At 28.9% G+C, this 22695-nt stretch overlaps 1 pseudogene; it reads left to right on the forward strand.

Moving 5' to 3' along the window:
- Nucleotides 1-3932: 3932 nt before the first annotated feature.
- LOC100258608 (glycerol kinase-like) lies at nucleotides 3933-22103 on the forward strand (annotated as a pseudogene).
- Nucleotides 22104-22695: the final 592 nt, after the last annotated feature.

Genomic DNA, 22695 nt, shown 5'->3' on the forward strand with positions numbered 1-22695 from the left:
CCAAATATATATTAACTAGTATTATAGTGTTTATAACTTTACCATTTTTATTTAATTTCCTCCGATACTTCAATCCTTAATCAATTATATTAATAATGACCATGTTGAATTGAATTACCCAATAAACATATCAAATATGCTTCCAAAGTTATGATATTTATAACTTTGGCAATCATGTATCTCATTCTTCAAACAATATGTTTGTGAACATTTCAATTATGTGAGAGAAGTAATAACATTTAGGCCTACTTATGAATTAAGAGATGAAAGACAAGTCCCATTGTTTTGAGAATACACGCACACACACATACACATACACGTATACATATATATATATATATATATATATATATATATATATATATATATATATCTCATAGAAAAAATTTGTATGACTCATTAAAAATGTGGCTAAGAATGATATAGAAAATATGATTCAAAGTTCAAACAAAAATCTCATAATAAGTTTTAATGATAAAATGAGATCAAATGCTAGTATTAGAAGAAATATAATTAATTTTAAGAAAGTATGACAGAAAAGGTGACAAGTCAATAATATATATTCATTTAAATAATTCTAATCCATTAGCAACATTCTTAGATTAATGGTTGGTGTTCTTGGGTGAGACTTCCCTGCTTGTAATCTTAATTCTTGAATTTAATCATGAACAAATTAATATATCCCTTAATATTATTTATTTTAATTTAGTTATAAACCTTAAACCTTCTAGGTGGCTAAATTTTTCTTAAATCTAAATAGACCTTAATATAAGTTTAAATAATATTTAATAATATTAAATATTAAGTGTCTTGTTTGGACATACTTCTTGTTTTTTGTTTAAAAAAAAAAAAATTAAAATTTGATGCAGTATACACTTTTTGATACGTCCATTTTTTTCAAACCATTTTTAAAACTATTATTTTTTTAATGTACATCGGTAGAAGTTGTTATATCTTATATAAAAGCTATCAGTACCTATTTCTTGATTTTAAATATAAAAGGCATGAAGTGTATCAAAATGAACACTAAAATATTTTCTTTTCTAATTTATATTTTTTCTTAAATCTTCAAGCAAGCTACTATCATCAAGGATCAAAATATTAAAAAATGTCGAAATATCAATGGTTAGATTTTATTGAAATAAGTAGATATTGTACCCCAAATTTTGAAAAAAAAAAAAATATTAGTGCGACAAAAATTGATCAATGATTAAAAAGACTCAAATAAATGAGTCAAATAGTCGTAGTCAAATAAATGACTTAGTCTAGGCCTCTAATTATAAAAATATTGAAAAAGACTCAAATAAATGATTAAAAAATTAGTATTATTGACTCACCCATTACTCTCTTAAATTTAATAAAATCAATGTTTTATTTCATAATAGTTGTAGTCAACCCAAAATTACAAAAAAGACAACTATAATTGATAGTAAGCCAAGTTATCATCCTTGGAAAAAACATAAATGTGACTCAAGTGTTTTGTTGCTTATATTAAACCAAACTCTTGTTCTAGAAGGTTATAAAAACTAATCTAATCATCAACAATTATGAATCTAAGATCAACGAGCAGAGGACTTTAGGTTTAAGAGGAAACTAAAAACGAAGAAAACTCTAGACAAGGTTGTAATTTGAAGCTAAGAACTATAGAAAAGGCCTAGATATCAAATCTCAACTCTAGATCAAGGCCAAGTTGAAATTACTCTAATCAAGTTATAGATTTCAATTCACAAACCACGTTCATATCTCAACTCTAGATTAGGGCCAAATTGAAATTACTCTAATCAAGTTACAAATTTCAATTCAAAAATCATGTTTAACATTAAAATTTAAGTATAAAACTCTTACTAAATTATTCTATTTATATGTTAGCTCAATTCAATCATTTATGCACTAATTCATCTTTTGAGATTCCTCATTAATTGCATGTATGACCGATTAAACTAATCATCCGCTGATCAAGGGACGACCAATCATTAATGGAACCAACTAACCATTGATTTTCTTTCTATTTAGAGAGAACTACTAGAGAGAATCTTAATACAAAAAAATAGATTATAAATAAAAGTTCAAAATGCATTGATGTCACTAATCTATGCAACCTCTAAAAATATCTTCTTCTACCTTGCTTTTTTCTCCAGAAAAACAAAGCATTAGGCATGTCTTAGAAATCTCTCCTCAAAAAGCAAGTTTAATTTGTTGATAAGAAAATGAAAGAAAATAAATTTGAGATTAAATTAAGAAGGGAAATGCAAATTCAAAATAACAATCTAGAACATTCCCTCCCTCCTAAAAAGAATGGAGCTCTTTATAAATGTGGAGGTGAGCTATTCAAAAGCTAACTAAGAAATTCAAATCTACCTATTTGTAGTACCAAACGTGCTAAGTGGCATTCTTTAATAATGCCACATCATTGAAAGATTAAGTATTATAAAAATCATAAATGTTTCATCCTTGGTAGCCCCAGGGTTAAAATTACAAATTGTCCTCAAAACTCTTAATTTTAATCATTCGGCAAAAACAAACAATTCATTGTTGAATTGGAAAATGATATCAAGCAACTCAAATCAATAAAAAATCCATATCAACAGTGCGTGATCTTCAACCTTTGAAACCAACATCGATAACCATCATATAGCTGAAGCTACAAGAACCTCAATTGAAGTTAGTTAAGCACTTAAGTAGTTATACTAGTTGTGCAACAGTTAGAAGATCAGTTCCATATTGAAACACAGCAGATTAGTTTCATATAGTTAGAGGTTAGTTAGTCAGGTTTGTATAAGGCATATGTAAACTGAATACATTGGTTGGTTAATGAATGAAATTCATAAGAAATTATTTCATCTATGAAAGTTCTTTTATGGTAGTAGATCCACGACCATCTCTTGAATCTCCTATGAGAAAATCTCAGCTCCAGAATATTTCTTGACAACTAAATACCTTCAGTTGCATTGATGGCAACCTCAACCCAATCTTCTAGTCTACAAGCTAGAGAAACACCTATAACTTCATCAAATGGTTCCATTTAGCAGATGCAAGTACTAAATCATGCACTTCCAATTAAACTAGATAGAAACAATTATATTCTCTAGGCACTCACATGGAAAAATGTGGCGTTTGCTAATGGATTTGAAGATTATATTGAAGGATTAAAAGTTTGTACTCTAAAGATAACAAATTCTAGTGATTCAAATCCAAAATTCATTTTGTGATGAGGATTTGATCATATGATCATGAGTTGGATCTACTTCTTACTCCCAAAATTATGAGACAAATCATTGGTTGTCAAACTTCTCATGCAACTTGGTCTGCATTAGAGAAGATTTTTGAAACCTTATCCAAGGCTCAGATTATGTAACTAAGACTAGAATTCCAAACAAGAAGAAAAAGGTTCACTCTCAAAGATAAGATTGTCTTAAAGCAAAGAATCTTGTTGTTAACCTAGTGACTATTGGTGAACCTGTAATATAAGATATCAAATTCTACAACTTCTTAGAGGTCTTGGAGTTGACTACAACTCCATTGTAGCCTCGCTTACAGCTCGTGAAGATGATATATCTCTCCACTTGGCACGTAGCATTCTACTTACTCATGAGCAAAGGTTGTGCTTTCAAAATTCAGTAGCAGAAGATGATGTCATTGCTGCAAATATTGCTACTTCACAACACCAGAATTACAACAACAAGAATGGCGGCCGAAGTCACAATCAAAATAATCTCATTTCCAATAAAAAATTGTTATGGACACAAACCAAGTAGAAGCTCAAATGGTGGACCAAATCAAGGATATCAAAATAATAATACTAAACGTCCACAATGTTAGCTATGTGGAAAGTTCGGTCACACTGTCATAAGTTGTTACCATCGGTTCAAGGATTCACTACCACAAATAATTCTAATACTCTTCATAAATTGGGCAACAACAACAATACCCAAATGCAAGCTATGTTTGCATCCCTTTCCACTACAAATGATGAAGTCTGGTTCTTTGACACTAGGACTACGCATCACCTCACTCAAGATGTTGGTGCTTTCTCAAACATCCAGCCATACAAGGGAAAAGATCAAGTGACTGTGAATTATGGTAAGCAAATTCCCATCCTCAATGTTGGTACAAAATCTTTTCTTCCACTCTCAAGGTCTTTCACTTAAAGAAGGTCTTTCATGTTCTTCATCTCACTACTAATCTCATTAGTGTTTCCAAATTTTGTACTGACAATGATACCTTCTTTGAATTTCATCTTAATTTTTTTCTTGTTAGGGATTAGGTTATGAAAAAAGCCTTACCTCATGGTCACCTTAAAAATGGCCTATACAAATTTTCTCCACAATCTGTTTCTCCACTTACTACATTTCTCACTTCTAGCTCAATCCACACATCTAAGCCTTCACATCACATGGCTGAAATTTGGCATTCCCATCTTAGTCATCCTTTTGATGTTGTTTTGAAAAGAATTCTTACTACTTGTAGTATTCCTTATTCATGTCATCACCAAAATGTTTGTTGTGCTTGTCAATATGCAAAAAGTCATGGATAACCTTTTGTTTTGTTTGAATCTAAAGTCTCTCACCCTCTTGTCTTGATACATATGGATCTACGGGGACTTACTCCTATTCTATCAGTAACTCCCATTGGGTTTAAGTGACTTGAGCTCACTAAGGGCTTAGGTCATCTAATCTAACCTAAAATAGGTCCTAATTTATTAATTAATCCAAAATATTCTCCTACTAATTCATCAATTAACCCAATCTAGAAACCATGTTCACTTACCCTTGTGAATTCTACATAATTACTAAAATGCCCTTGTGCACAAAAGTGAACCTAGAATCAATCCAACCCTCAAAAACCGTGTTAACAAGGTACATGAGTTTGAGTGAAAACCACTAGGACTTATAGGACAGTATTGGCTCTCTCAGAATCCATTTCTAAAGTTAATTCAATATCCCACTGCATAGAACCAACTGCACTTCAATACTTTATATAAATAACAACAAAATACTAAGTGCTCAGATCTGTAACCTACTATGCATTACGTTCAATCTCCCAATGAATTGGTGTTTATAATCTAACAAGGTGAAAACTATCAATCTTTCAAAACTACCTCTATTATCCTTGAGCTACAAATCCCCTTATTGTGTCTTCAATTGACATATTTGAATTCTCCAAGAGCTTATGTCAAGTTCCACTAAAGAAACTACTATAACTATAGTTTATATGAACACACCTCTTTAGGATTACCCAAAGGGACACTATGTCTCAATCCCATGAGATGTCATGATGTCTCTATTGAAAATACGTATTGCAAAGGAGAGGAATGTACTTGGATAACATAAATAATTTATAAGGTGCTTTTGAAAGGCTAGAATGGGCTAAAAGAAGCATAATGACAACTAATAATGATGGTGAATCCTAATACACATGTTATGTGCACAATTCAAATGAATTAGCAAAGACATAACAAAATTATATGACAAGGAAAATCTAAACTTTAAAATGTACATCATGTATACAATCACAAAAGCAAGTCCTCAAGGACTATCACGAGTTAGTTTAGGCATCAAATTGGTATTCTTCCAATTGATAAGACACAAAACCTTATTGACCTGAATAGATAAGAGCATCCTTTATCAACATATGTATAAACCCATCTTTATTTCAACCTCTCAACCTAACTTTTGCTAATCCCTAACAAATAAAAACCTTGTCTATCTTGTATGTGGTTTGCTTCAGTTTTTTTTACTATTCCATTAATATGTTTGCATCAAAGGTTCCATCTACACAAAAAATATTATCCCAAAACAACAAAACAAACCAAAATAAGTTAACATCATCAATGATCCTATGCAATGGTGGCATCTCCAACAATATTCTTGTTATCAACAACAATAGAAAAAATGGTATTCTCAATAACTAGGGTGGCATCAACCTAAAAAATAAGTTATTTCCCATTATCAGTGGACTTGGAAACTCCAGTAGCAATAGCATATGTAAAACCTACTACATCCATAACAGCTTCTTCATTAACGGTACCAACCAAAATATGAGCATCAAACGCTACAATACAATCCTTTTCATCATATCAATAAAAACTACATATATATCTCTAATGTTCTCTTCATTCTGAACTCTTCAATCTCAGCTTCATTAGAATATAGTGTTGTAGTATGTGGCTTATATTGAGTGAAAGACATATGGAGAAAAATGGGGCAAATGTGGGAGCAACGACATTTGTCATTCAAGCTTGTATTTTTATTGTTGAGGGCTAATGATAGGTTGGGGGTGTGGGGGGGGCAAGGCCCCCCCCCCCGTGGTACGATTTAGGGGTATTTTTGGAATTTCATTACCTGAGGGTTAATATAACTCTAATTTGAGATATAGTGAAAGTCTTCTTCCCTATTCCCATGAACGTAGGCAATCTGTCAAACCACATTATATTTGTGTGTGTGTTTTTTTTTTGTTTTTCTCTAATTTTTCACCTGGAATCATTGCACGAAAATCAACATATAGTTCTCAAAATTGATCAACATTATAATGGAATGATTCGAGTTGAACTACCTATTAGAATACACATCCTCAGGTCTCTTCTAAACTTTTTATCATGGACTATCTTTGGGACTACAAATATCTTTCTTAACAAACTACAAAAAACCACAATATTTTTAATGCCCCCACAACTTTTTATCACAATTTCTTTTTCTTTTTTTTCCTTTTATCAAAGTGCTATTCTAAGGCTAAATATCAATTTTTTTTCATGATAAATGATGATTTTTTATTCAAATTTTATACAACTTTATAATATATATACAATTTTATTATAGAAATAATTAGCAGTATTTTCCTTCAAACTCTTTATTATGCCTTGTACTTATTATTGCTTCTTTTTTGAAGTTGTTGAGACAAACCCACCAAGTGGCTTTGAAAAATAAACTCTAAAAAATATATATAATTAACTAGCAAATAAGATAAATTAATACGTGCTGATTTAGGTTCATTTTTTATTTTTTATTTTTAAAAACAAAAAATAATAGTAACTTGTATAAACCAACCCTTATTTAAAAGATATGAATTTATCATATATTCTTAAAAATCACATTTAAAATTTGAGATGGTAAAATTTTTTTACATTTTAATTTTTTTAAGTCATTATCTTTTTAAAATAAGTTTTTAAGAGTTCTTATATTGAGGGTGTTTGATAAAACTTATTTTTTATTACTTAATGACTTAAATTAACTTTAAGTTAAATTATACCTAAATTGTTAATTTAAAATTTATTCTAAATCATCAAATTGACATATTTATCCTCATAAATTATAATTAAAGCAAAGGAAGTCGAGTGATAATGAAGCTCGTGGAGTTGCAAAGGAAATCGTGGAGGTACATAGGGTAAAAAGATAAAATAAAGATATGAAGTTAGGAATAAATTAATTGTTTAATTTTTACTTATTATTTAAAGTTGTTTTTTACTTTAAGTTATACATTAATTCATTGTATCAAACATATTTAATTTATTTAATAACTTAAATTAAGTTATTAAGTCCCTTTAACTGATTAAGTTAATTTACCAAACACTGATGTTAGAGTTATTTATATTCTTATATTTAAAAATAAAATATAAAAGTTTATTTAAATGATACCTTCAAAATTAATTTTTTCAATTAGGGAAACTAAGTTAATTAAGGAATCACGATATATATATCTATATATATATATATATATATATATATATATATATAAAAGGACAAGATGACAAGATGATAATTTTTCCTCTCTAATTAGTTTTCTCTGCTATCACCAGAAATGGATGTAGTGAATCTGACGCAGGGGCATGAAGTTGACATGGTTAGAAATAAAATTGATGATCCTTGGCTTTATCACTTTCCTATATTAATAATTGATTCTCCTTGTCAACCTCAACTTGCAAAAAAACAAAAAATTCATGTTTAGGTGTGGATTATAAATTTGTGTTGATCCAATTATGGACGTAAATATATTATCTTAAAATAATTACTTAAATTATTCTAGGAATTAAATGATACACAAGTTACTTTAAAATAATAATAATCAGACTTTTTTCTTTCAAAACCTTATAAGAATATCAAATTATAAAAAATAAAATAAAAAATTATAATAATAATAAGGTTGTTTTATTTGGCTAGCTAGGAGGTTTTAGATGAGAGCACTTGCATTGTGCAAAAGCTTTTCCTTAAGCCCAAACAATTAATTTTCCTTCTTTGTTTCCTTTTTTTTTTCTTTTTTTTAAGTTTTTCACATGTATAGGTTATCTTAGCATATAAGATTAAAATCTACTAACTTTTACCAAATTCTTTTTCTATGCAAAAAAATATTTGAATCAAGTGCAATTAGATTCTTCTATTTCATTTTCAAATTTACTAACATATAAAAGATCCTTAGATGAAATATTCTGTAATTTTGAGAAACATTAGTCATTTAAAATTTTCTTACTTTAATCTCCCTATTTTCTATCAATTTATTTAAAATTTTGTATTAGGTTATAATGCTCCATTCACCAATCTCAAATCTATTGATGGGAAGAGGTTTATAAAGCTCTTCATGTTTCCTCTCATTTCTGATGTGGGATCAATATAAAGGAATTTAAAGGAAAAATCAGCTTTGGTGTTGTGCCAACTGGATGCAGGTTCGTCTAACTTCACTAGAGTCAAACGAACTTCTTCCCCTGCACAAAAGGATGTCCGAACAGGTGGTCCGAGCATGCCCCTTCGAAGCTTAAGTCAGAATCTAGTAAGAGTGAATCCAACTTTTTTGAATGGCTATGTGCGCATGCACCTTTTTAATGTTTCTGGAGGGGTTTTTATAGAACATATGGTGCCATTATCACAACGTTGATTGTGCATTCAGACCTTTCTTGCTTTGATGATCATCATTGTGGTGGATACTATGCCCTAATAAGGTAGTCAACGCCATCATCTTAGAGCGAATTGGGTGATCATACCAAACAAGACTGCTGATTGGTGCCATTTGTTAGCTATCGTGCAAGAATCTCGGACCATATCGTTGAATGTGAATTTACGTTTGTCAACGTTGTTGATTGCATGTAACGACTGATTGACATTGATTTTTGGGTGAAAATGTCATCTAGATTGTCCATTCCGTCTAGCATTGGGAAAGAAGGAAATCTGTCTTTCCTCTTATGCCAGATGGAACTTGTCTTGGTTCAAACAAATTGCTCTTAGATGGATTGTCTGCTTACCTTGTACAACCAAAAGGTCTTGAGTTTGGGAAGGACACATGGAGGGAAGCTTCCCACAGACGAAAAATTCATGTATGTGTGTGTGTGTGTGTGTGTGTGTGTGTGTGTGTATAATTACATAATATGATATTTTTTTCTCATTTTTAATATATTTTCATATTTAAATATTGTATATATTTTCTTTAATAAATACATTTATATAAAAATGAATAAATCATATTATAAATATTTTAAAATTATTTTCAATTTTAATAAATATAAATAATATATTTATTACATTATCAGTTCAATCGCAGATCGACCACTGATCCAATAATTTTTTCGATTCAATGTTCGATCAGATTCTAAAAATATTGATTCTTACTACCATATTTATCATAATTTATCATCTCTACACAAAATAAGGGGATTATTCATGGGTTATTCGTATGTCCCTCAGATAAATATATAAACTCTCATATAATATATTTACCTTTTATTTTTTAAAATTTTACAATTTAAAGTAGTATATTTTTTCTAATATCTCAATTTTTACGATTGGTTTTTTAAAAATCATTACATTTTCAATGTAAGCCTCCAATATTTTTTTGTATTTAATTTATAAGTTATTTTATTTTCTATTTTTAAAAATAAAAACCAAAAAGTGAATGTAAATGGACACTTACCAATTATATATATATTTTTTAAAGTTATTTGTAACTTCTTGGGTAAAGATATACCAAGGATTTCTATGTTAATGCTACAATTTTTATTTTTTTTTGATATATTGGGTGCTATATATTCTTTAGCTTTGAAAATGTTGGAACAACTTAACATGGGGAATAATTATACTTAAATTTCTTATAAATTCTGGACCAATTCTGCTTTGTGTTTTTTTTTTTTTTAAGGTAATGATTGAGGTTGAAATCTTTGAGACAGTTGTACTGCTACCCATGATTAAGGATGACAATGAAACACAATTTTTCCGGTACTCACCCCTAAATAGGACAGTTTGAAATTTAAATAAATGGGGTTAAGGGTGGCTTTGAGATTTTATTTATTTATTTTTTTAAACCTTGGACGGGTTGGAGGAAGGTTCAAGTATTACCTTGTCTCACCCTGCCTACCCCAATTATATATAAACTTGATTTTTAAAATTAATTTAACTTAATTTTTATTTTTATATTTTTAATAAAATATCATATAATAATAATAGTAATAATAATAATAATAATAAACTACTTTTTAATCAAATAAATTATAAAAAATTATAATATTTTAAATATTTATAAAATATATTTATTTTAATGTAATAAAAATTTTGAATTTTTTTTTTTCAAATTTTCAAATAAAAGTTAAACGGAGCAATAGAGTATGAGAAATCTGGATACCCGCCCACCCACCCTATCCCTTTAATTTTTTTAATGGGACGAAGATGAGAAATTTTTAATAAATTGAGCAAGTTTGGGATAGAGGTGATATGTTCTAAACTGATCCTATAGTCATCCCTACTCATGGTAACTTAAAATTCATTACTAGTTAACTTCATAATTTTATTTATAAAATAAAATTATTTTACATAATAAAATATTTTTATTTAATATCATCAAAGCTCCATATTAAATCAACCATTTCATTGTAAAGAATAAAACAGTAATTAAGCTAAAAAAATTAATTTAAATGTTTCATCTAATTTCAAAAGAAAATTTAATTTAATTTAAGATATTTCATCTCATTCCAAAAGCAAAAACAAAATAAAATGAAAGAAAAATCCTTACATCATCCTTAATCTAATTTTTTCTGATCATCACACCATCATAGAACTAAACTAACCCAATATCATTCATCTTAAATTCTATCAAACTTCTTTATCTTATATCATCTATGTTAACTTTGAATTTCCTAATCGATAATGGATGGATTTTCATTTTTATAATTAGAAAGAAAAGTTTAAGAACTCTCATCTATACTATACTTTAGAAAGTGAAAAAAGAAGAAGTTGTTATTTAATTTCCTCCAATAAATCAAAATTTTTAATTCTTCTTGTAATTTTAAAAATAAACATTTCAAAATAGAAAATTTATTAAATCAAAAAACTTTTAGCCCGTTTCTAATATATGTTAATTAGAGTATAATATTTATAACTATAATAAAAAATAAAAATAAAAACATTTCATTTCTAACCAGACATGCATCTAGTGTAGTAACATAGACATATAATTCTTATTTGTAAATGAACCAAAAAGGCATGATTGACAAATGTGATATTAATGACAATATTCTTTGATAGCAAAAACCTAATGCATTCTATACAAGATCATGACAAGTTGTTAGTCAAAATTTCATAACAAAGGCCATGAAAAAACCTAAAATAATTAAAAGAAAATCATTAGAAATTGGTTATTGCTTACCTTGAAATTTTATATAAAGGCTATGTAAGCAAATTAAAAAATAGAAGAGTAGAAACAATCATTAAAAGCTAAAAAAAGCTCATCATAAAAATTCATACTAAATAAATGAATAGCTATATAACTATGTTAGCGAATTTATAACTTTAAATAAATTAACGCAATATACACTATTAGGATATTAAGTCTTGTTTATATGTTGGTCATTTTGTTCTAATTTATGTTTGGCTATAAAAGTCCTATTAGATAGAGACTAGCTCTCCATTGAAGATCCAGGGTTGTTGTTCGTCCAACCAGAAAGTCATAAGTACGTCAAAAGGTTTGGTTTATGGCATATAAAGGTTTATTTGAGGTATAAAAGGATCGGTATCGTTTTTGAAATGTTTTTAAAATGTTTTTTCAAAAAGTAGGGACCGCTAAAGTGATTAATCCTGCTCAAGCCGTCTAAGTCTACTCAAATGGTCATGACAATTCTGTCGAGTTTATAAGCATATTTTGAATGAATTTCAATCAAACTCTAATTTGGAAACTTGTGATACCAAGATCCTTGTGGCTTTTGCCTATAAATTCCTTCCTTATGACCCTTTAAGGGATAAAGATTCGGGCTCAGTGATCTTAGAGATTGGAGATTAGAAAGATCATAGAGATCTTGGAGATAGTTTTAGACCTCTCATTCTATAAAGATACTCTTTAAGGGGAAAGTTTGTGTTGCCACACCATTTCCGTTCTCTCATTCAAGGATTTGATTCTTTGACTTGTTGGTTAAAGACTGTAATCTCTTTGGAGGGAGTGAAGGATCTATTAGGGAGCAATAGGTAGTTGTTGCATCGCGGACGTAGATAAAATTGTAGGTACTAAAGAGTAAGTCTTTAGGGTAAAGCAGTCAGTTAAATCTATGTAACTTGATTTTGAATAGTGGATTTCAATTAATAAGTCTTAGACCTTGTGGTTTTTTATCTTTACAGTTTGCGGGAGTCTTCCACTTAAAAAATCTTATACCTCATTGTCTATCACTTTATATTAGATATTTCATTTGAATTACCTAGAATAGTTAGTTTGTTTTAACCTAATATATTGTAAGGCTAATCTAAAAGATATATATTTTTATTCATGCATATATTCTTGTTGAAGCTATTGAATAAATTGGATTGATTGGTTAATTGGTTATTGAGTTTACTGAATTAGTTATCTTGTGGTGGTTATAATTATAATATAGTTATTAAAATAAATAAAAGTAGTGAATTTGATACCAAAAAAGGAAAATAATAATTCTCATGAAAAAGATATATATCCAAATATGTTTTTCCAAATTTTCTAAATATTAGTTTTAATTAAAAGTAAAAATACTTAAAGGGTTAAGACTATAAAAAAATGTCTTAAAAACTTCATAAATATTAATTTTAATTAAGCAATAATAGTTATAAGGGATAAAAAAACTATCCAAATATGTCTCTCTTAACAACCCTTATAAATAACGAGTCTCCTTAATAATTAAATAGACATGGGAAGACTTCTGCACTTGCAAAGAGTTAGAGAAAATTCACCTCAAGGAATCAAAAAGCTTTTCAAAGCATTCAAAGGATCGAAGATCAAGTTCAAAGGTTCAAATATCAAATTCAAAGATTTGAAGATCAAGTCTGAGACATTTTTAATCAAAGATTAAGTATTTCATGCCCTCAACCAATGTCAGCCAAGCCAAAGTTCAAGCCTAACTCAATACATGCCAAGGTCCAACTACAAGCTTAAGAACCAAAGTCCAAGCCTAGGCCTAAGACATGCTAAAGTCCAAGCCTACACCCAACACACTGTAAGGTCCAACCAAGTCAGGCCCAAGTCAAGTTATTTTTCAGAAAAATTAGAGGACCAACTAGAGATTGTACCACATTCCTTAAATTAATTAAATTTCAATTAGACTACTATTTTTTTTTTAAAATGAATTTTATATGTGCAAATTTCTAGCACTTCCAGTTAGACAATCCCTACCTTTCATCTCTTCTACAAGTTAAAAGTTCTCTACATGGAGTACTCTAGAAATGGTTCTAGTCCCATAACTTGGAGTAAGGCTAAATCAATTTTGCAACAACAAACTTAAATTGTTTCTTCTTGTCATAAGGCTACAAGTTATGAAGAGGCTTCTTCCAAGAACCTAGTCATCTCATTAGCTTCACTAGGGGTAAAGAAGAAGATATGGTTAAACTAGTGGTACTAAACTCAACCCTCTTTAAAGAAACATCCCCAAAACATATGCATTTGCCCAAATAAGAAGAAAAACAAATATAAAATAATACTTATGTGTGGATCTCCAAAGGAGACTTTTGAAACATTGAATAATAATGTCTTGTTAATCATGGTGGTGAAAGCATATTCAATTCAAGAGAAAGTTACAAGATTGGTTAGGACTACTGAAGAACTTCCAAAACACAATCAAGAGCAAAATTTAAGATTAATTCAACTTTTCACAAGTTTGGACTCATATAAGGAGCAATAAATGCTATGGGATATCCATGTTAAGCTTACTGTATCTTAAGACAACATTAAAATTTGCTCTAACAAAGAAGATACCAAAAAATTTAGTCAAGTTTCTTCAAATAAGTTTGTTTGTACAAATCAACTAAAAGACCACATCTTTGAAACAATAAATGAAGCATCGAATGGTGGATTTCATGTTTCATTTACATATGCAAAATTATAAATATAAAGAATTCAGGTAATGCACATGCCAATAGGAATAGGACAAGACCTCTAGCTAATCAATTTGTTCACCCATTAAAAGGATATGCTTTTGATTGGTACACAAATCTTAAAGTCAATTGTATGGATGGTTGGGAACAAATGGAAAGAGTGTTCTTTAACCACTTCTAGAGTACTCTTCATATCATCAACATGCTTAAACTTGCCAACTAGTCAGTGAAAAAGTGAACTAGTGATTGATAACATGAAGAAGTGGAAATTTTTAAGTCTTAATTATAATTTTTTTTTAAAAATGTTTTATAGTTCTGCCATCAAAATTTACACCCAAGGAATACAAAAGCAAATGTAAGTGAAAACATGTCGATGTTAGAACCTGAAGAAATGGCACTAGTAGAAGCAAAAACATCATCTATAAGAATGAGAAGAGCATAACATCAAATTTCACTGAAATTATTTTTGAACCTCTACACTATTCTATACTCAAAAAATAGAAAAAAAACTATTATTTTTTAGTAAGTAATAATGGACACAAGTTACTTACAAGTTAAAGTTTTGTTCATTAGGGCAATTTATTACGGCAAATTTTTAAATAATTAACAATGCAAAGCCTATGGATATGCATCAACTATCTAATACAACTAAAAATTGAAAACTAGAGTCTTGAAAGCATAGGCTTAAACAGCATATTGCTCATATTCTATAAGAAATTTTATTAACATAAATATAAAAATGTTTGGTTGAAAAGTTTTGCATGCTTTAGCATATTTGAACTCAAATTTTTTTCCTTTTTATAAGAAGGATTGTAAATTGTATCTCTTACTTATAATTGTAATTAAAAATATTTGATTTATGAAATCCTATTAATATTCCTTATTGGGCTCTAAGCTCATTCCCTTCTATTGATGATTTTTTTTAGGTACTCTCAATTTGGGTGAGGAGTGATGGCTAGGTTAGGAAATTGTCTTTATTTGGATTTTTGTTTAAACTTTATTTTGGAGATTATTTAGATGTTAAATTTAATTACTGTTTGAATTATTTGAGTTTGAAGTTTTTTGGATAATAACAATTTGGTTGATATGTTAGTTTTAAAGTTGAGATTTAAGGATTATAGATTTTTTTTTTTTTTTTACTACTCTAAATAGGAATTTGGTAATTGGTAATCATCCAATTATAAGGTGATTGTTAGAGTTAATTCACATTTCGAGTCTTCTGGCTTAAGGTGTGAGATGATCGTTGTGCGCTTAGACTGGGTCTCAGGGTGTGACATTATTCATCCACCTTCAAGGTCAAAGATCGAAACAAATTCAAAGGATTTTATTTTATTCTCTAAAATACTCAAAAGTTCTTCACAAGTTTGGTCAAGAATAAACAATATATTTGGCCCTAGTTAAAACTTTGTTCGAAGAATATAGATTTAGTACTCTTGAATGAAATTCAAGATAAGCGATACTCTTCAAATTACAAGCTTAAACTGTATGTTGCTCTTAGCCCACCTAAGCTTAAACAATGCATGATGCAAAATAACAAGCTTAAACTATATGTTGCTCTTAGCCCACCTAAGCTTAAACAATGCATGATGCAAAATAAATAAATATATTGTCTCTTAAGTAGAAAACTTGAAAGGACAACTTCAATAAAATTGAGGATGTACTCACAAAATGAAAAAAAAAAAAAAAAAACCTCTTGATAAAGTTAGAGCGAAAACAAATGTCTGTTAAGTTAAAAACCTAAAAGGAGACAAAAGTTAGGACATGCTTACAAAACTTAAAATAAATAAATAAATAATTGTAGAAATTAGTATTTGCAAAAAGTTAGAGCTAAAAAAGAAAGAGCACACACACACAAAAAGAAAAAAAATGAAACATAATTATGACTTAATTCTTTTCTAATACATAGTTAGTTTGAAAAGTATTCCACATTCAATTAATGTTTCAAACAAAATCATGTTCTAATATCACGTTTGTGAAATTCATTGAAAATAAAATAAAATGAAGTTTAAAAAATTATTCTCTTTACATTGAACTTGTACAAGTGAACAATTTTTTGAGGGGGTATTTATAGAAGGGAAAAAAAATTAACATTTTACAATTTGTCATTTAGTCAAAGTAAATTAATTACAGTAAATAAAATATCACTACATGTCATAAAGCAAATAATAAAACTGACACATGGCAAGATAAGAGTTGTTACTTGACAAATCTATTAAATCAAATTATGACATGTGTCGTATGAGCCTCATACAAAGGCAGACAAATTATCTTCAAATTAAATAAAAATAAAGAATTTAGGTAATTAAAATATAATTATCCAAATAAATAAAAAATAGTGAATCGAATGATTAAAATGACAACTATCAATTCTCACTAAAAATAAACTAAAATATATCCAAATATGCTTTCCCAAATTTCTTAAATATTAATTTTAGATAAAGAATAATATTTTTAAGGTCAAGACTACCTAAATATATCTTAAAATTCATGGCCTCAGTGAATGTGAGTCAAGCCAAAGTCCAAGCACGAGCTAATATACACCCAGGTCCAAGCCTAGACTCAAGATATGCCAAAGTCCAAGTCCAAGCCCAAACCCAAGACATCCCATGATCCAAGCCTAAATTCAAAACACAAAGGAGTCCAAGCCTAGACCCCAAATATACCAAGTTCCAAACCGAGTTAAGGCCCAAGTCAAGTTCTTTCTTAGAAGAATTAGATGAGTAGGTAGAGATTGAGTCACATTTCTTATATGAATCAAATTTCAATTTGATTTCTCATTTTTCTGAAAGAGAAATTCTTGTGTATAGTTGCTTCCATTAATTTAAAATAAATTTAATTCTACTACTTTCAATGAGATTTTTTTTTTTTACTTTTTATAATTCAATTGTTCAATAAACAATAAATTTTAGCATAGTAACTAAAAATATTATTTATATTAAACTAAATAGAAATTAAAAAAAAAATATTCCCTTTCCAACTTTAAATCTTATTTCAAAACATTTATTTAGTTTTTTATATATTGATTTTTTTTAGGGAATTAAAGAAATTAATGATTTTTTCTATGTTTCATATTTTTTTCATTAGGAATATAAATAAAGTCAATAAAAATACCCTTATATAATTTTAGAAAACAATTCAAAAATCATTTCACATTTACTTCTTTAGAAAATTGATGTGTTGCAATTATCTTTGCATTATTAAAATTATAAATGCAACAAATTTGAAGATTAATTAACTTTTTACCTTGATATATGTATGCTTATATTAATAGTTTGGCTCAAAATATTATAAAATTAGCATATATGTGTTAACATCATGTAGTTTTTCTCTCCAAAATTATAATATCAAGAGACTTTATGCTATTAGCACCACTCAAGACCCTAGCTCCCACCCAAGGATACTTATGGCCCAATCCTTAAAATCAAGCCCAAGAATTGATTTTAATAATTCAATCATTTATGCAGTAAAAGCTATTAAAAATTGAAAGATTATATTAAACTTTTAGAATTAATTATACGAAGCCAATTTAAGATGATAGGTAATGCTTCCAAGAATTGTTTTTCCAATTATTTATCTTTTTTCTAGCTTGCTCCAAATTATTTTTACGTCAAATAATTATTAAAATATTTAATTTGTACTTAATTATGAAAGTAGACACCATACTTAATAAGGTTATCTTGAAAGTAATATGCTTAAGATCCTGAATTAAACAATATATAAAAGAAACATGAACTAGAACTTATAAGGGATTATTTGATTAAAAGGGTCTTTGAAAAGCCAAATTTTGAAATTTAACCCTTTATCTTTTTATTTTTTGGCCTCATTTTGATAAAAATACCCTCAATTTTTTCTTGTAAAAATAATCATTTGCTTTAAAATCTATATGTGAATATTTGAAATGACAAAGGACATTTATGTCCAAAATGGGTTATTTTTCAAATAAAAACATAGGAATTGTTAAATTCACAATTTTGAGAATTATTTCATCCCTTTTAGTCATTTAATTCAACTAAAAACAAAAGATGAGAAATTTTTTAACTCATATCAATCATCTACTAATATAAAAAAGGCATTATTATCACCTTTATCATCAAATTTCTTTCTATGTCAACGAAATCAATAGTAGTTAATTATATAATTATAATTCAAAATAAAAATATTTAATTATCTAGAATATGCGAACAACTTAGAATGAGTATCATAAGCAAAATAATAACTAGAATATATACATTCCTCAGTAAAATTGAACCATCTTTGACACCAATAAGGGTTGATATTAAAGATCACTATAACTCATAACAAGATCATGATATATGATGTAGTAAAACTTACAAAGAAGACAACAAGATCAATATCATACCATTTGAAGTTTTGTATTAGGACAAGTTATTTCTACAAGTAAGAAATTTTTATCAAGGAAAATGTTTTAATACCCTGAATTTTTTAAAAAAATTATATTTGCTTTTATTAGAAATTTGATATTGTTTATATTATTGTATCAAGAATGCAAATAAAAAGAAATAAATTCATATAAACTAAAATGAATAATTTAGGTATGTAATTTGGTGCCTTATTTGCAATCACAATTCCAAAAATATTCCACATGTTATTACATTTTTCATTTGCCTCTTTTCAAAATAAATCAATTTTTTTTTTACTCCACATTGTTTGGTGTTTTGTATGTGTTGCAATAATTTTTGTATTATTGAAATTATAAATGTAATGAATTTAAAGATTAATAATTTTTTTAATCAAGTATTTTTTTTATATTAATAGTTTGGCTCAATATATCATAAAATTAGCATGTTCAAACATGATTTGAAGAATCTTGGCATTTATTTTGTTTAATGTTTTTATTTATTTACGTTTCATATAGGTTTTTTAAATCAATGTAGTTTTCTTTCTCTTTCAAAAATGATAATACCAAGAGACTTTTATGATTTCAACAAGACACGAGACCCTTGCCCATGGGAACTTAAGCCCAATTTACTTCTCTCAAGAGCCACCATGGTGTCCACCCCAATTTTTTCTAGATATTGTATGTTTGATGGGGGCTAAAACTTCTAATTTGAACTTATACAATATAATTTATTATTACTTGTATAAACATTTTATACGCCTACGATTTGTCACTTTAATGATTATATAAATTTTATATTAAGTATATATACTTTAAGAACATATATGTTTTAATAAATTATAATAATTATATAATATATTTATTAATTATTATGATTAAATAAACAAGGTCAGCGTAACACATAAACAAAGATTTAATTGATCACATCTTCTTGATAGTATTAATCCTTTGTTGTGTTAATTACATGTAAATGTGATTTACTTAAAAAAAAAATTACAAAATTATTTGGATTTTATTCATACTACCAACAAATGAACTTCTGTGAGTGATCAAACAAATGCTTAATTTAAAAATAAATATGAACTCAAAATGCCACTTAATCAAGCTCCGAAAATAATTTCCATGAAAGATTATTTTAAAATTTCAATATTATACAAAACAATTTAAGAGTATAAATTTTATAGAGGATAGATTTTATTTTCCTGCATTGCCTTTTCTTTTTCTTTTTTTCCGTTAAGCTCTAAATTATTTTAACACTAAAAAATTCCTAAAAAATTGAATTTGTCTTTATGAAAGTATACAACATATTGAATAATAAAAAATAAAAAATAAAAACCTTTAGAGTTATGTGTTTGAAGATCTCGAATTAAACAATACATTAAAGAAAAATATATTTGTACCAAGAGGGGGAAACAACCTCTAATTATTTAAAAATATAAATGCTTTTTTGTAAGTGTTTGGATGGGAAATAGGGATATAAAAAATGTTGGAGGGTATTTTTATAAAAATGAAAAATAAAAAATAAAAATTAAAAATATGTTTTATGTTTTTAAATATGAAGGTTATTTTTGTGAATATGTGAATTTTTATTTTATTTTTAATTAAATAACCCTGAAATAAATAATGACCGAAAATAAAAACAAAAGATGGTGACCAGCAGGCTGCAATGCTGGGCCAAGCTTGCCAATAAGGTGAGGCCCATAGCACATATGGGACTGGGGCTTTCAGATTCTCAATACAGGTGAGGAGGTAATCAAGTCCAAACATTGGCTTTTAACCACTTGGGCATTTAAGCTTGGACGGGAGGCTCCAACCAACTATGCTCTAGAGTCTAGAGGGCTCTATTGCAAGTCGGTGGCTTGGAGACAGCCTTGGTATATTAAGCACTGCAAGTGAGATTGAGGAATTAGTAGCAAAGGTTGATTCTTCGGGTGGGGTTTATTTTGTGCTAGCGTCCAATGGATTGTTTGCTCCATGGTGGCGTGATGATGCACGTGGGGTTTGTATTGGGATCACAAGATTTACAAACAAGTCTCACATTGCTCGAATCGTGCTTGATAGTATGTGTTTTTAGGCAAAGGATGTCCTAGTTTCAATGCACAAGGATGCGGGGGAGAAGGGTGAGGTCAAGAATGAGAAGGAGTTCTTGCTTACAGTTGCTGGTGGTGCAACCATTACCAATCTTTTGATGCAAATTCAAGTTCGTGTTTTCTGCTATTCTTTGATCCAATATATATCTGCTTCGTTGTTATAACACGTAACAGAAATGGTTTCTGTTTTCTGCATTGCTAAATTTCTCTTGTTTCAATTCTCCCCTTTTTGATGGGAAACTACAAAACTTAAACCTATACATTACTTGTAAGCCTTCTATATTGCAACCATGATAATAATGTAAGGTGTGACATTCCACATCGAATAGGGGGAAAGTTTCTGATGCTATGTAAGTATAGACTCCCTGTAGACGCCTTTTAAAGCCGTGAGGGCCCTTTTGGATCCAAAGCAAACAATATCTACGCGGTTGGGAGCTGGTCGTTACAAGTGGTATTAGAGTCGATCTCTGACCTCGATATGAGGTTTGTTTGGCCCCATAAGGGTATTTGTTTGTTTTGCCCCACAATCTTGAGGGACACAACGAGAACATTGTTCTCATTGTGTTTGCATGGGGGGTCATAACCCTCTAAACACGTTTTAAAGCCGTGAGGGCCCATTTGGATCCAAAGAGAACAATACCTTGTTATCATGGTTACATAAGGTATTGGTTCTGGGTTTGGTATTGTCTAATCATGAAATGCACTAATTTCCTCGACTTCTTCTGTTCCATTCCAATTTTTTGTTCTATAATTTGTTGTAAACATAGCAAAGTTGCAACAAGAATTATGTTTTTTAAGGCGTGATAACTTCTTTTGCATTCCTACTTTTTCCTCCAAATGTTTTTTTTCATTTGTTTGAACTAATGTTAACCATTTTCTCAAATGAAAGTAAACAACAATTTTGTCATCACTTCAGGCCCATATGAAGTTTTAACAACTTGATATGAGTTTGTACTTATCTTCTTTTTATTTTTGTTCATGTCAATGGCTGGTGATCATATGGTACAATCCTATTTTGTCTTCAGGCTTGTGGTATCTTATATCAGACTGCCCATTATCCTATACTGTCCTTGTTTGGATTGTTTAATTTGACAACTTGCTGTCTAATGATTTGCAGGCTGATCTGTTGAGGAACCCGGTTGTTAGACCAGGTGATATAGAGACAACAGCTCTTGGAGCCGCTTACGCAACTGGATTAGCAGTTGGGATTTAGATAGAAGATGAGATTTTCGCTTCTGGAGCTTAAGCTTTGCTACCACATTTTATCCAGCATTAGACGAGGAACAGAGGAGTAAGAAGGTGGAGTCTTGGTGAAAAGCTGTTTCAAGGACTTTCGACCTGGAGGATCTTTCTCTTTAACCAACTCTTCTTTGGCTTCCATTTTCCTTCCTATTTCATCCCTTTAAAGTTCATGTTTATATACTTCTATTATTTCAAATAAAGAAATCATTCCTTGTGTAGATTTTGTCTATGACACATACTATTTCATGATTATATTGCAGAAAATTCGCATTCTGCAGAATTATAGAGAGAGCAGAAGAAGCCATTCAAGCTTTTCTGCAGGATGGCAAAGTTGGTTTAAGTAAATGTTTGTTGATAATTTATCATTGCTAGCATGAGCATGAATTAGAGAGTTATTGCAGAAAAACTAGAGTCTAGATTTAAGGATCAGGTTACCTATCGAGAAAGTACCTTAAAAAAGTAGCATCTCTCTAAGCCCTAAGAATAAGTCTATATTGACTAGGTTGAAGGAAGCATGACAATCAGTCAATAGATCAGAGATACTAAGAAAAATCAAAGGTGATTTTGTCTAAGGTCAAGCAACATGCTATTCGTAACAAAATAATCATGCCAAAAGAAACACTCATATAAGAAAAGAGGACTCGCATACCTAAGTTGCGTCCCAAAGCGCTTTTATGAAAATATCAAAGGTTAGTTTAACAAATAATCC

Source organism: Vitis vinifera, chromosome 9, assembly GCF_030704535.1.
Source record: "Vitis vinifera cultivar Pinot Noir 40024 chromosome 9, ASM3070453v1".
NCBI lineage: Eukaryota > Viridiplantae > Streptophyta > Magnoliopsida > Vitales > Vitaceae > Vitis > Vitis vinifera.